Below are 15,331 nucleotides of genomic sequence, written 5' to 3' on the forward strand. Positions count from 1 at the left end.
TGCGCTTTGGACAAAGAGAAATACATCTTTCTGGAGATGACTGGAAATAGTTTCAAAGCCAACACTTATGCTAGGGTGGCAGAAACCACTGTGGTATGCTGGTTAGAAAGCAGACTGAAGGTGAAGGAATATGGGCTCAAAGCTACCACACTGACCCAATTCTGCATATATAGTTAGATTAAATGTATTCTGCAGGAGGCAGACATATCCATAGCGGGTCTCTGATCACTAAAGCTATCATGGTATAAGGGACTGATGGAAGTATTTGGTACTAATTTTCCTTTTCTTTTTTTTTTTTTTTTTTCCATTTTTCTGAAGCTGGAAACAGGGAGAGACAGTCAGACAGACTCCCGCATGCGCCCGACCGGGATCCACCCGGCACGCCCACCAGGGGCGACGCTCTGCCCACCAGGGGGCGATGCTCTGCCCATCCTGGGCGTCGCCATATTGCGACCAGAGCCACTCTAGCGCCTGAGGCAGAGGCCACAGAGCCATCCCCAGCGCCCGGGCCATCTTTGCTCCAATGGAGCCTTGGCTGCGGGAGGGGAAGAGAGAGACAGAGAGGAAAGCGCGGCGGAGGGGTGGAGAAGCAAATGGGCGCTTCTCCTGTGTGCCCTGGCCGGGAATCGAACCCGGGTCCTCCGCACGCTAGGCCGACGCTCTACCGCTGAGCCAACCGGCCAGGGCCTAATTTTCCTTTTCAAAATAGTCATCCAAAAGCAGCACTGTATCCTGGGTCTACCAAAGGGATTGGACAGGTGCAGGAAGTGAATCTTATTATATTCCCATTTAATTTACTTGTTTGGTTTGGGAATAAAGTGGAGAGACAGGCTAAATCTGTTTGAAAAATGGGAACTTAAAGAAATCCTGGATCATTAATCTTTACATTTGTGACTTGCCTTCATTTAAGAAAATCCTATAGGCCAAAGTAAAAAACAAACTTAGTTATGATCTCTCAGCACCTTTATTTCCCAAGGCAGGTCTCACTTGGAAAACAGTGAGGCTCATTGAAGTAATTATATAGATCAGCTAGGCAAGCAAAACAGTATCTTTTGTTTGAATTCCTTTGTACTAAGTGAGAATATCAGCTATTTCATGTAGAGAAAAGATAACCAGGTCGGTATTTAGGAAAATGTAATTTCTTATCCTAACTCTGTAACTATCAGACTGTGCAATTTTGGGAATGTTTCTTTCCTTTCCTGGGTCTCAGGGTCTCAGTGGGATGATGCTTTAACCAACTGAACTACCTGGCCAGGCCAGGGGTCAACTTTTTTTCTTCCTTCTTGTGGCATTTTTGTCTTCATGTAGACTTAAGGAGGGAGTTAAACATTAAAGATGAATACTATAAAAATTCTCAAAGTTCAGTTTTGTTATATGGAATAATTGGGTTATTGGCAAGATCTGCTAATGATGGTGAAATACCCCTAAGGTCTAATTAACTACAGCTAAGAAACGTCACAGAATTTGCCTACAAACAGGATATGTGGTAGCACTTGTGAGGTTCAAGAGAAAGGCCATATCCGAAGGTGCTGTTTATAAATTAACAAAGATACTTACTGAAGCTGGGCTAGTTGGCATTTTAAAATTCACATCTTTGCTTCTTTCTTGGTCAACTAATAGCTACCTGGGGCCCTGGCCAAGGAGCCCTGTCAGACAAATTCATAGATGAGGTTTTCTTCCCCCTCCAGAAATAACATAATTATAGAATCCCAAGTTTAAATGGATCTTAGAAATCATATTTCAACCCCTCCACCTACCAATATCAGGTTTATACCTCTTTTGAGCATGTCAGATATCAGGAAACATATAACCAAATACAATACAACCAAGTTAGATATAAAAATATTTTGATATGTTTTTAAAATTGATATATATTTAAATTAGTTAGAATCACATTATATATTCAAATTTTCATCTAAGTTTTTTCCTACTTACTATTACAACCTAAGAATGTTCTTATAATATTGCACACTTTAAAAAACCTGTTAAAAACTATACGTTATTCAAAGCAATGAACTATTTTACTTATTTATTTCTCTAATGTTGGACATTCCACAGTTTCTAATTTTCCATAGCTCTTAGTAGTTGTGTTGAACATATTTGTATCTAATGATTTTTTTTAATGAGAAAGACAGAGACAGAGAAAGAGACAGATAGGCACAGACAGGAAGGGAGAGAGATGAGAAGCATCCATTCATGTTGTGGCACCTTAGTTGTTCATTGATTGCTTTCTCATATGCGTCTAGATTGGGGGTGAGGAGCTTCAGCCAAGCCAGTGACCCCTTGCTCAAGCCAGTGACTTTGGACTTCAAGCCAGCGACCTTTGGGTACAAGCTGGTGAGCCCTTCTCAAGCCAGTAACCTTGAGCTCAAGCCAGCGATGTTGGGCTTCAAGCCAGCGACCTTGGGCTCAAGCCAGTGACCATGGGTGATGTCTTTGATCCCATGCTCAAGCCAGTGACCCCATACTCAAGCTGGCAAGCCTGGGCTCAAGTTGATGACCTTGGGGTTTTGAACCTGGGTCCTCTGTGTCCCAGGCCAATGCCTATCTACTGTGTCACTGCCTGGAAAGGCTGTACCTAATGATTTTTATATTTTTAAAGTATATTCTTTTAGTGTTTATTACTAGAAAAAATATTGTAGTCAATGAAAAAAACAACAAAATAACTTCTATTTCTTTATAGTTATTTTAAAATCACTTTTATTGATTGTATCTTATTTTTACTATGCACACTCTACTCTCTTCTGATCTGTTTAGGGAGTCCACCCCAGAATAAGGGAATTCAATAAAGCTGCTGCATATTGTTTTCATATGTGTACAAGATTTAAGTTTTTGATTATTAAAAAATAAAGTTTGTTTTTACCCAATGAACCTTTAAAAGGAAAAGAAATATGTATATATATTTATATTTGCAAAATACATTTTATTACATTTATGTTTTCTCCTTTATTTCTATTGGGAAATTTATGTTCCCGAATTTCCTCATTCTGTTGCATGTAATGGAATGTCTTCCTATACCCGGGGGTGATGAATGTACAGGAGGATGGGAGAAGGCCTGACAGCGCATATAGTGGAAACTTAAAGGAGTGGGATGCATCATTTGTAGCAAGGATGGATGAGTGGCTGCTGTTTGATAGTACAGTGTCGGGGAGGGATTACTACAGGCATCTAACAGGGAGGCTTATGACTTTATGTCGATAAACATCCATTAATATATATCAGGGGTTGGGAACCTATGGCTTGTGAGCCAGATGTGGCTCTTTTGATGGCTGCACCTGGCTCGCAGACAAATCTTTAATAAAAAAATAATGTTAAAAGTATAAAACATTCTCATGTATTAAAATCCATTCATTTCCTATCACTCATGTTCGTGGTTGTGGGTGGCTAGAGCCAATCACAGCTGTCCTCCGGGACAACACCCAATTTTTATTGGATAATGCATAATGTACACGGGTCATTGTGAGGTCAGGAAGTAAACTTCCTTCTTTTTAATCAAGTAGTCAGCTAGCTAATTGCAGAAACCCTTTTGATGAAGAAGATGGCTAAAAGAAAAAAAAGGTGAGGAATATTGTACTTTTCAGTAGGAATGGACAGAGGAATTTGCGTTTGTGGAGAGAGCAGGTTCTGCCGTGTGTCCAATATGCAATGATAAAATTGCATCGATGAAATGGTCAAATATAAAGCGGCACTTCGACATAAGCCATACTACATTTGCATCGAAATATCCAGCAGGAGACAGCAGGAAGAAAGCATGTCAAGAGCTACTGTGCAGAGTTCAAGCTAGTCAGCAGCAACTCCGTGTTTGGACCCAACAAGGTGATTGGAATTCGGCTAGCTTTGCTGGTGTTTTAACAATTGTGAGAAATAGAAAGCCATTCACAGATGGGGAGTATGCCAAAACATTCATGCTTGATGTTGCCAATGAACTTTTTGATGACTTTTCGGATAAAAACAAGATAATCAAATAAAAGACATGCCTCTGTTGGCAAGAACTGTTCACGATTGTACCATCATGATGGCAAATCAAATTGAAGCAACACAAATGAAGGACATAAATGCAGCACCATTCTTTTCTCTCGCTTGGATGAGTCAACAGATGTAAGCCATTTATCCCAGTTCAGCGTGATTGCAAGATATGTTGTCGGTGACACACTACGTGAGGAAAGTCTTGCTGTTTTGCCTATGAAAGAGACAACAAGAGGGGAGATTTATTCAAGTCTCTCACTGAGTTCGCTAAAGAAAAAAATCTACTGATGGGTAAACTTATTTCAGTGTGTACTGATGGTGCTCCGTGCATGGTGGGGGAAAAACAGAGGATTCGTAGTGCTTCTTCGTGAACATGAAAAGAGACCCATCCTAAGTTTTCACTGCATCCTACATCAGGAGGCGCTCTGTGCTCAGATGTTGGTGAGCAGCTTGGTGAGGTGATGTCGCTGGCCATTTGGGTGGTCAACTTTATTGTTGCCCGAGCTTTAAATGATTGCCAGTTTAAAACACTGCTGGATGACGTTGGGAATAATTACCCTGGTCTGCTTCTGCACAGCAATGTGCATTGGTTGTCAAGAGGGAAGGTGCTCAGCCATTTTGCGGCTTGTCTGAGCGAAATCCAGACATTTCTTGAAATGAAAAATGTCGAGCATCCTGAGTTAGCTAACACTGAGTGGCTCCTGAAGTTCTACTATCTTGTGGACATGACTGAACATCTGAACCAGCTCAATGTGAAAATGCAAGGTGTTGGAAATACAGTCTTATCCCTTCAAGAAGCAGTTTTTGCATTTGAAAACAAGCTGGAACTCTTCATCGCTGACATTGAAACAGGTCATTTACTACACTTTGAAAACCTGGGAGAGTTTAAAGATGCATGCACAGCAAGTGACCCTGCTCAACATCTTGATCTCTAGCAGCTAGGGAGCTTCACATATAATCTCCAGCAGTCATTCAAAGCGCGCTTTGGAGAATTTCGTGAGTGCACTCATCTTTTTAAGTTCATCACCCATCCACATGAGTGTGCAGTGGACAGTGCCAACCTGAGTTACATCCCTGGTGTCTCTGTCAGAGATTTTGAGCTACAAGCTGCTGACCTGAAGGCCTCAGACATGTGGGTGAATAAGTTCAAGTCACTGAATGGAGATTTGGAAAGACTTGCACAACAGCAAGCAGAGTTGGCAAACAAACACAAGTGGGGAGAAATGAAAAAAACTTCAACCCGCGGACCTGCTGATTGTCAAAACTTGGAACATGCTTCCCGTCACATACCACACACTGCAGCGTGTGTGTATTGCTGTACTGACAATGTTTGGCTCTACGTATGCATGTGAGCAGTCTTTCTCACATCTAAAGAACATTAAGACCAACCTATGATCACGGTTAACGGATGGAAATCTCAACACCTGCATGAAGCTTAACCTCACCACTTATCAACCAGACTACAAAGCCATCAGCAAAACCATGCAGTACCAGAAGTTGCATTAATGGTAAGAAATACTTTATTCATCATTGGTTAGCAACAGCATAGCAATGTTATTAGAAAGAATTCAGAGACTTATTGTACTTTAAAAGTGTTGATCTTACATAAAATGTACACATTTTCTTATATTTAGTGTTAAATATATTGTATGGCTCTCATGGAATTACATTTTAAAATATGTGGCGTTCATGGCTCTCTCAGCCAAAAAGGTTCCCGACCCCTGATTTAGGAGATGACAAAGGGAAGAGTTTAAAGAGGGAAACTAAGGCCAATGATTGTGTTTTATGGGCTATATCAGGGGTAGTCAACCTTTTTATACCTACCGCCCACTTCTGTATCTCTGTTAGTAGTAAAATTTTCTAACCACCTGCCGGTTCCACAGTAATGATGATTTATAAAGTAGGGAAGTAACTTTGCTTTATAAAATTTATAAAGCAGAGTTACAGCAAGTTAAAGCATATAATAATAATTACTTACCAAGTACTTTATGTCGGATTTTTGCTAAGTTTGGCAGAATAAGTCTTTATGAAACAACTTACTCTAGTTAAATTTATCTTTTTATTTATACTTTGGTTGCTCCGCTATCACCCACCATGAAAGCTGGAACGCCCACTAGTGGGCGGGAGGGACCAGGTTGACTACCACTGGGCTATACTAAATACTTAGTGAAGGGGTGGAAAGATTAATGAGACACAGATTATAAGTGGTCAATGGCAAACTTGGCAGGTGTGAGAACTGGAGGAGGAAATGTAAGGTGGTCTGACATTCTCCGTGGATGGAGTTTTGCTGGTAGGTGACTAATCTGAAAGAGTGTTAAGATGTCCCTTTGCACTCACCATCATGATCTTCTCATAAGGATTAATTGTCATCTGATTATTTTTGACACTTACAGCTACATGTAAGGAAATAAGTATGTTTTCTTCTAAGAATTAGTAAGATAATATTTGGGTCTATTGTATAAGGGTACTTTGGTGTAATTTGGACTTTTAATTCAGTGAAAACGCTAAGTGAAGGCAGTGAGCTGACTATTGTTCAAGGCCAACTATGAGGCACGCATTTTGTTACATTCTTTCTATACTTTTAACTCTCTTTATGTAGAAACAAGTTTTATGAGATAGGTCTTTACTCAATTTTATACAGAAAAAAAAGGGAGATTCAATGAAGTGAAGCAATAAAGTCTTTTAGACTCTGCCCCCTCTACTCTTCCCACTTCACAATACTCCTTGCTAGTCCAATGTGAAGGTACCGAAACACAGAACTGATCACTGGCCTCATTTTGATGATTGCCCTTGAGGCTTTCTCCCTTTATTTGGGGGCTGTGTTCTTCCTTTCAGCTCCCCTTGACCTCTGCTTCCCAGGTAACATGATGTATTTCCCTTCATGGGCCTTATGAAACGTGGGAGGTAATGGGCTCAAGAAATGAAATTCAAATGGTTGAATTTGAAAGAAAGTGCCACATACATGAGAGATGTTTGGGAAACATAAGTAACTTGATCACTGAGGAGACTGACGCTCTGTTTGGACATGAACGAGGGTAGCACCTTAAAGAGCAAAATGTTGTTTTTACAGGACTTTTCCCACTGTTATTTCATAGTGTTAATATTGTATTAACAAATACTTATTACTTATAAAATGGGTCCATGGCCAATTAAGTTTAGGAAATTTTGACTTATTTATTTATCCAACAATACTACTTATTACCTGCATTGTACCAGGGAATTCTGGGAGGTGGGTATACAATAGTGACTAATACAAACAAGGGTTAGATTTGTGTGGAGCTTAAATTCCAGTGAGGAATAGATGGATAATAAACATATGAACAAGTCAGTGAAAAATATAATTTTGTTAGTAATATATAATTAATAAATATAATTTTTGTTAGCATGATGAAAATATTTTTATTAAGAGGGTGATGCAGAAGAGAAGAATTGGATATAGATTTGGAGTAGCTAGAATTTTAGTTAGGTCTAAGTTTAACTAATCACATTATCTATGCTCCCTTTTAAAAAGTAAGTAAGTTATTCTAACACATGCATTTGAAATCGGGACAGTATCTTCCCCCAGTAGGCAAAAGTGATTGCTTGGGGGATGAAAACATCTTACTGTTTTTATATATAAAATACAGATATACATAAAATGCATAAATTTTAGAGGGGGGATACTTAAGGGGACAGAATGTCTAAAAAGTCACCTTAGGGTGGCAATAATGAAATTAAGATTGAGGAACACTGCCCTAACCATGTCTAAATGTCTGAATGGTTAGGTAAGAGCATGGAGTAACTCAAGCATGTCACAAAGTGCAGAGGTTGGCCCATCACCTATGAGGATCAGATCTGGTAAAATCGAGAGACTCCTTCTCAGGAGGCTTCCTAGGGTGTATTGTCAACTATGTTAATGAGCCAGTTGTAATCTATGAAATATATTGTACATGTAGGCTATTGGCATTTAAAAATTTTTTTTTTATTTTTATTATTTTTATTTTTTCTGAAGTTGGAAACGGGGAGGCAGTCAGACAGACTCCCGCATGTGCCCGACCGAGATCCATCCGCATGCCCACCAGGGGGCGATGCTCTGCCCATCTTGGGGCGTCGCTCCGCCGCAATCAGAGCCATTCTAGCGCCTGAGGCAGAGGCCATAGAGCCGTCCTCAGCGCCCGGGCCAGCTTTGCTCCAATGGAGCCTTTGCTGCAGGAGGGGAAGAGAAAGACAGAGAAGAAGGAGAGGTGGAGGGGTGGAGAAGCAGATGGGTGCTTCTCCTGTGTGCCCTGGCCGGGAATCAAACCCGAGACTCCCGCACGCCATGCCAACGCTCTACCACTGAGCCAACTGGCCAGGGCTATTGACATTTTTTACTATTGAAGATGGAAAAAAAAATAAAGAATAAAGACTACCCTCAAAGATTTTTATGTTCAAAACATGTTATTTGAGAATACTAATTGTTGCAAAGTGAGAGAATTTAGTCCTTAGTTTTCTCCGGTACCTTTTTAGATCCTGAATAATGACATCTGTGTGCAGTTAAATGTGATACAATTTTAATAATAGTCTTAAAAGTTGAAGAGAACACCAGATGAGGTGGTAGAAAAATTTGGTCCTGGTGCTTGCTAGGTAGACAAGAATAAGTCTTATTGACTTTTCTTCATCTATATTGTCAGGCAGATGGATCATTGTGTGTTCATTTTGTCACTGAAGAAGAAGGAATAGATGTGGAAAAAATTACTGAGTGGTTGAAACCATGGTTTGGTTTTGTGTTTGTGGAACATCAGCTTGGCCTGGGTCCGGTGAACTCTGCTTCTGGGAAAAGTATGGTGGTATGGTGATGAGCTCCCCAGTAAGTAGAGATGCGGCCTCAAAAGGATGCCATTGGAATGGTGCAAGTCTGCACATTTTGAAATTCTGTGCCACGTGAAGGTGGCACTCTGCCCTCTTTTAGCCAGATCTGGTACCCAAAGGAGAACATCTTACTAAGCTCATAGTATAGTAAATGGTAGGCACAGACAGTTCCATGCCAGATTTTGTAAATGGCTTAGATGCTCTTTCTGGGCAACCTTTCTTATATAGATGAATTTTAAGTTTCTGCACCAACCACAAGGATTGTTTCCTATTTAAGCCTTTGGAAACTTAAGAGTATCTGTTTTAAATCTTTCTTTAAAATCACTAGACACTTGGGCCTTATCTGAATCACTTTTGACCCCATTAAATGGTGATGATTTCTTCCCCATTCAGGTCCTGATTTACTTACTTGTACACTTGGATTTGCTAAGTAGAAACTAATATGTCATGATTCCTAGCTCTCTGTAGAAGAAAGTTCATGTGAAGTATATCCTGGATGGCACTGGACCTTTGGTTACCATGACATGATTCAGGATTGATTGTACAATCTCCATCTTTTACTTATTGGTACCATTAGCTAACTGGTTTTTGGAGGTCATGGAAGTGACATCAGTTTGGCTTTTTTAAAGTGACTTTAAAAATTTACTTGAGTGTTAAACATGTTCCTATTAATTTGAGTTACTACTTAGAAATTGTTGAAAATTACCTACATACACACACAATTGTGTTATTCATAAATTCTGTTACTAGTTCAGCTGTTTTTCTGCATACACAAACTGTGGCCTCAGGATGAAGAGCCTTGAGCTAGCAACAATTTTTAGCTTGATTTACTTTAATCTCTTTTGGGAGATTATCAAAACATAAGTGTCTACCTTTTAGTTTTTTTCTAGATCATGAAGATAAATAAAAGAGTGTGTTCATGTTTCAGGTCTGAGCTCTTAGGAAGTGGAGGAAATGTTACAGCTGGTATGTCTAGAATGGTTTCAGAGAGATTTTATGTTTTCCTTCTTTTCATGCAACTCCCTCCCGCACACCCGTGTGTGAGTGTGGATGTGTGCATGCAAGAGAGCATAATACGTGTATGTAAATGTGTTTTTGATTTCCTCTTGTACCAACTTCCTGTAACCTTGATTTTTCTACTAATCACCTTTGAGAAAGAACTTAATTTTTTCTTTCCATTTTAGTTAATGATGCTTCAAATTTCTGGCTTTTATTTTTAATGTAAAGATGACTTGAATTTTAAAAATATATAGATTTTTCTCTCTATAAAATCATACACATTGTCCATGAGCCATCTGGCCACAGGGGTGGTGTGGGTGTTGGTGCTGAAGGTGATGCTGATGATATATTTGGGGGTAGGGTGGTGAAATCAAAACAGGTATGTATTTTTATGGACCAATGTCACACTGTTAAATTTAGGGGGTGGGGGCAGGGGAGGGGTACAAAGAAAACCAGATAGATAGAAGGTGATGGAGGACAATTTGACTTTGGGTGATGGGTATGCAACATAACCGAACATCAAAATAACCTGGAGATATTTTCTCTGAACATATGTACCCTGATTTATCAATGTCACCCCATTAAAATTAATAAAAAAATAAAAAAGACAGGTTGATCAGGGATTCAGCCCCCTACCTCTGTAAGAATTCCAAGAAAACATTAATTTTTGTATCTACAATGGTGGAGTAATTTTCATCCTATAAAAGTGCTACTGTAGACAATTCCATCTCTCCTCATCTCTCAAGGAAAGCAGTGACTTAGGAAGACTTCCCGACAGAAATAATCCTTTAGGTCTTAATTAGAGATGTGCTGTATTGATGACCCATGCATCTTGGGCACAGATATTCTGAGGAATTCGGGGTCACTGATTCCTCATTACAAATGACAACACAGGGCAGTCCCTAAACACATTGTGATCACCTTCTTGTTGTCTAGGACTTTATTGAGGGAATTATTTAGCCTCATAAGAAATTAAGACACAAGACACAAACACCATCTATAAAGTCAGCTTCTTGGATCAGTTCTGGACTCTATCACTTACTAACTGCATAGCCTTAGACAAATTATATTGTGCTTTTTATCAGTTATAAAATATGTCTAAGCATAGCCAGGTGTGAGGATTAAAGGAGAAAACAGGTCTAAAATATTAGCAAAATATCTGGCATATAAGACATGCTAAATAATTTATTATTGTTATTAATTTGATATGGATATCTGTGTATAGACTATATATCTTTATATAGGTATTACATTGCATTTACTTAGCTTTAACTGAAGAACAATAATAAATTTATTGTTTATGGCATCAATAAAATTCTATAAATGAGTGTGTATAAATTAAAATGATACAATTTTTCACTTTATCATTTGGTTAATATAATCAATCTTGATACAGTGCTGATGAGAATAAAATAATGGTATAGGATTTTGAGAGAGACTGTTACAGAATTTATCAAATTTAAACATGCAGATTTTTGATTTGGTGATGAGATCTCTAAGAATTTCTCCAACAAAAATATTCAAGCCAGTAAGTCAAGATATCTGTAAAGTGATGTCTATCACATCATTATGTGTAAAGCAGAATTCTAAAAATAACATAAATGTCAAGCAAAAATAGGTTGGTTAAATGCATTATGGTATAGTCATAAAATGGAATAATAAGTGGCAATTAAAATGAAGGAAAATTCAAAAAATAAATCAAAGGGAAATTCATAACTATTGACAAATAAAGTCTGTTAAATTACTATTACATTAAAATTTCAAAAATGTTATCTTATTTTATATATGGTACACATGCAGCATACCAACATGCAAATGCACATCTGAAGAGCATTCACTAGCTATTAGCAGGGTTGAATGCGAGCTCGTGGTCGGGAGTGGCCCTTTGACTTTACACTTTGTGAAGTCACTCTATCTGTCCCTACAGAATATTTTCTAAGGGCCATGTTTTGCTTGTATAATTTATAAAAGTAAATGATTTTTTAAATTTATTTTACTGTTGGTAGAATGGCAGGCAGTTTTAGAAAATGGTTTTGGAAGACTTTTCTTTTAAAGTGCACCTAAAAACTTACCTCCGGTCAGGTTGAGGAGTCATTAATTAAGCTGATATCCTGCTCGACAACTGAGCCTTTAATAGAAGCATATGGAAATACATGATCCAAACATGGGAGATCTAGTTTATGGTCAGCGTCGTTCTCCTCATCCTGGGGAAAGAAATGCGGATGATGGCCTAAGCCCTTCGCATTCATGAAATTGTTCAATCCTTCCAACAACCCTTTGGAGTAGATAACATAACTTTCCCATTTTATAGAGAATGAACTGAGTCCCAGTGACTGAGGCAACTGAAGTTGTCTGGCATACTATACGTACTTAGAAGTGAGAGCTGACTGTAATGAGGAAAATCAGGAATTTTATATAGGTTCCTTTAAGATTATAGCTCTTACCACCAATTCCCAGTTGAACAACCCGTCCAGCTAGGCTCATCTGCTCAAGGCACCTTGTACCGAGGGATATTTGGGAGGTATTTGACAGAGTTTATGAGATACCGAAATATGGTGAACATTATAATATTTAATGAACACTTAAAATGTTAGTACTTTATCATATTTTTACACTTATAAGTTTAAATGTTAAAATTTAAATGAGAATGCTAGGAACTTATTATGTTTAATAACAACAACTCTGCAAAAGCAACTGAGACTTAGAGAGAATCTAGTTAATTACATCCCTAGAAGGTCGATAATGAAGTTTGTTTTTTGTGATGTCAAAGTCCATATATTTCAACTATGCACACTAGGTGTTTTCTTATTTTGTGCTTTGCTTGTGCTGTTGTCTTTTTTTTCTAAATTATAAATTTCCTAAATTCTCATGTCAAGGCTTAGCTCATTTGACCTTCTTTGAATCTATAGAGCATACTGACATTTTTACTTCCAGAACTCATATAGATGTTGCCTTGTTTCAGCACTGCTTATTCTGCCTTTCTCTTTATGGAGAGGGTACTTCCTATATCCCTAGCACTATCGGACACATTATTAAATGAGGACTACGCCTAGGAAACAATTAGACTATTGAAGACATGCAATTCCTCACATCTTTTATGAACAGTCTCTCGAGTGATAGTATTTCATAGGAACACTGGAAAGAAAAAGGCCTTATTAACAAAGAGGATTCATTGGCAGCACATCAAACTGGAAGTCCCAGGAATGGTTGAGGTCATAGGTTTGGTGAAAGCAGGTCCAGGAGGAGAAATGGTAAAGATGAAATATGGTACGTGGACTCTCTGAGCCTGAATGCCAGAGGAGTAGCAGCCAGGCTCTGACAAGGGCTCTCCCATCTCTAGAGGCAGGGAGGGGCTGGCACCAGTACTGCCTGGGCCCATGCTTCAGTGCAGTTTTCTTTGAATGAATCCAGTTTCATGGATTTAATTAAATATGATTAAATTACTAGTGTACACACAACACAGCATTAGAAATGTAGTGGAATGAGACTAAAAGAGCTATCCTTAAGCATCCACATAAAGAGATAAAACAAATGTGAAAACTTAAAAATATTTGAAAGCGTTATGCTAAGTGAAATAAGTAGGTGAGAAAAAGCTAAGAACTATATAATTTCACACATAGGTGGGATATAAAACTGAGACTCATGGACATAGATAAAAGTGAAGTGATTACTAGAGGGAGGGGGTGGCGGGAAGGGGTGTAAAGAGGGACAAATATATGGTGATGGTGATGGAAAATGATTTGACTTTGGGTGATGGGCACACAACGCAATCAACAGTTCAAATGCTATTGAGATGTTCACCTGAAACCCGTGTATTCTTTTTGATCAATGTCACCCCATTAAATGTAATTTCTAAATAATAAATAAATAAACTAGCTAATAAGATAATTGAATCATTGCTGATATGCAACCTACACAGGGATATGTAACCAGTATCCAGGATGATGGTGGTGAAGGGGACACTGGGGAGCAAGGGAGGCATGAAGGAGGAATACTGATGGATTGGTTGATATCAGAGGCAAGAAGAAGTCAGGAGCTGATAGAAATGGAAAACAATCATGATGAGTATTTGAATAGTACTCTCCAAACATTCTCATGCTTGTTATTTCTTTTGTTCCTCGCAAAAGTATTGTGAGTTATGGCATAAAATTCTTGGAGAGGTTGCAGAGCACCATGGTTAGCCTGTGTTATGAACTTGATCGCGTGCCCACCAAAAGGTGATGAGAAAGTTGCACAAGCTCTCCAAGCCTTATCCGTGGCATCAGAAAATAGGGCTTACACTACTTCCCATCTCATGGATTTTATGAGAATTACAAGAGAAATTCATCACGCTCTTAGCACAGTGCTCTCAAGTAATTGATTGACACAGACTGACTTTGGTTGTTATTGCATTGTTTAATTTTTGCAGGCTTTGAAGTCATGTGATCAGAAAGTAGCCTGACTGGCACAGAGAGCTAAGTGTACTTGCTCTTGAACCCATGGCCTTCCCCGCTGTACTAAAGCGGCTGAGGTGTGTTCTGGCAGTGAGATAGGCTTGAATGCTGTGGGAGGGAGATCTGTAAAAAGATGAGCATGATTACTGTAGGGGAAGGTCCTGAAAGTCAGACTGAGAAGTTGAGTTGTGTTCTAGTAGTCAAAAGAGAACTGCAATGAATTCTTGGGATTTTAAGACAGAAAGGGCATTATTATCTATTCTAGTGAATTATGTTTTAAAATATTCTCTCATGAGATGGCTCATAGGAAGTCTTACTTGGAAATGTAAACATTTAATGCAAATAAGAGCTGAGCTGCTGTGATTGAACTGAATGGAATCCCTGAGCTAGATCCATTGAACACCTTTTCTGCTCACCTACCACTACTGCCTCATGCTCTAGGTGAGGAAACTGAGGCCCAGAGTGGTGAGCAAGGTAACAATGTACCCTAGGAGTTAGAGGGACAACCTGCAATAAAACCCAGTTTTCCTGATTTCCAAGAACATGTTTCTTTTACTTCATGTAAAAGGGCTATTAAAGAACTTTTGAATTCCTTGGGCTGGAGATGGGAGAGGTTGGGGTTAGTCCATATCACAGATTTGCAAACAGTATCCTGGAAGCTGTGTACTTTGTTTAGCAAGAGGAATAATATTAAGCATGAGATTTTGGGTACTTTAGGGTATTCAGAGGAGTCTGAGAGAACAGGTGCTATATATCCCCGATTAAAACAATGGTCTCTAATATATTCCCATCAAGTGACAGCCTCTGCTTAAGTATCTCTAGTGAAGCAGTTTGGTAATGAAGCACATCTTTAACCATATCATTTGGCTTCATAACAACTATATTTAGCTAATTGAGGCCACTGTTCATTGCTTCAGTGGTATAGTGTAGTGGTTTAGAACTTGTGTTACAAAATGAGATTGGGTTCATAATTCCCACTCATTTTAGAGGACATGCTTGATGTCTCCAAGTCTCAGTTTTCTCAACTTGAAGGTAGGATTTGTGATAAGACCTATCTCATGTGATATGGAAAATAATGCAATAATGTTTATAAGAGACATAGC

Source organism: Saccopteryx bilineata, chromosome 1, assembly GCF_036850765.1.
Source record: "Saccopteryx bilineata isolate mSacBil1 chromosome 1, mSacBil1_pri_phased_curated, whole genome shotgun sequence".
NCBI classification, from domain to species: Eukaryota; Metazoa; Chordata; class Mammalia; order Chiroptera; family Emballonuridae; genus Saccopteryx; species Saccopteryx bilineata.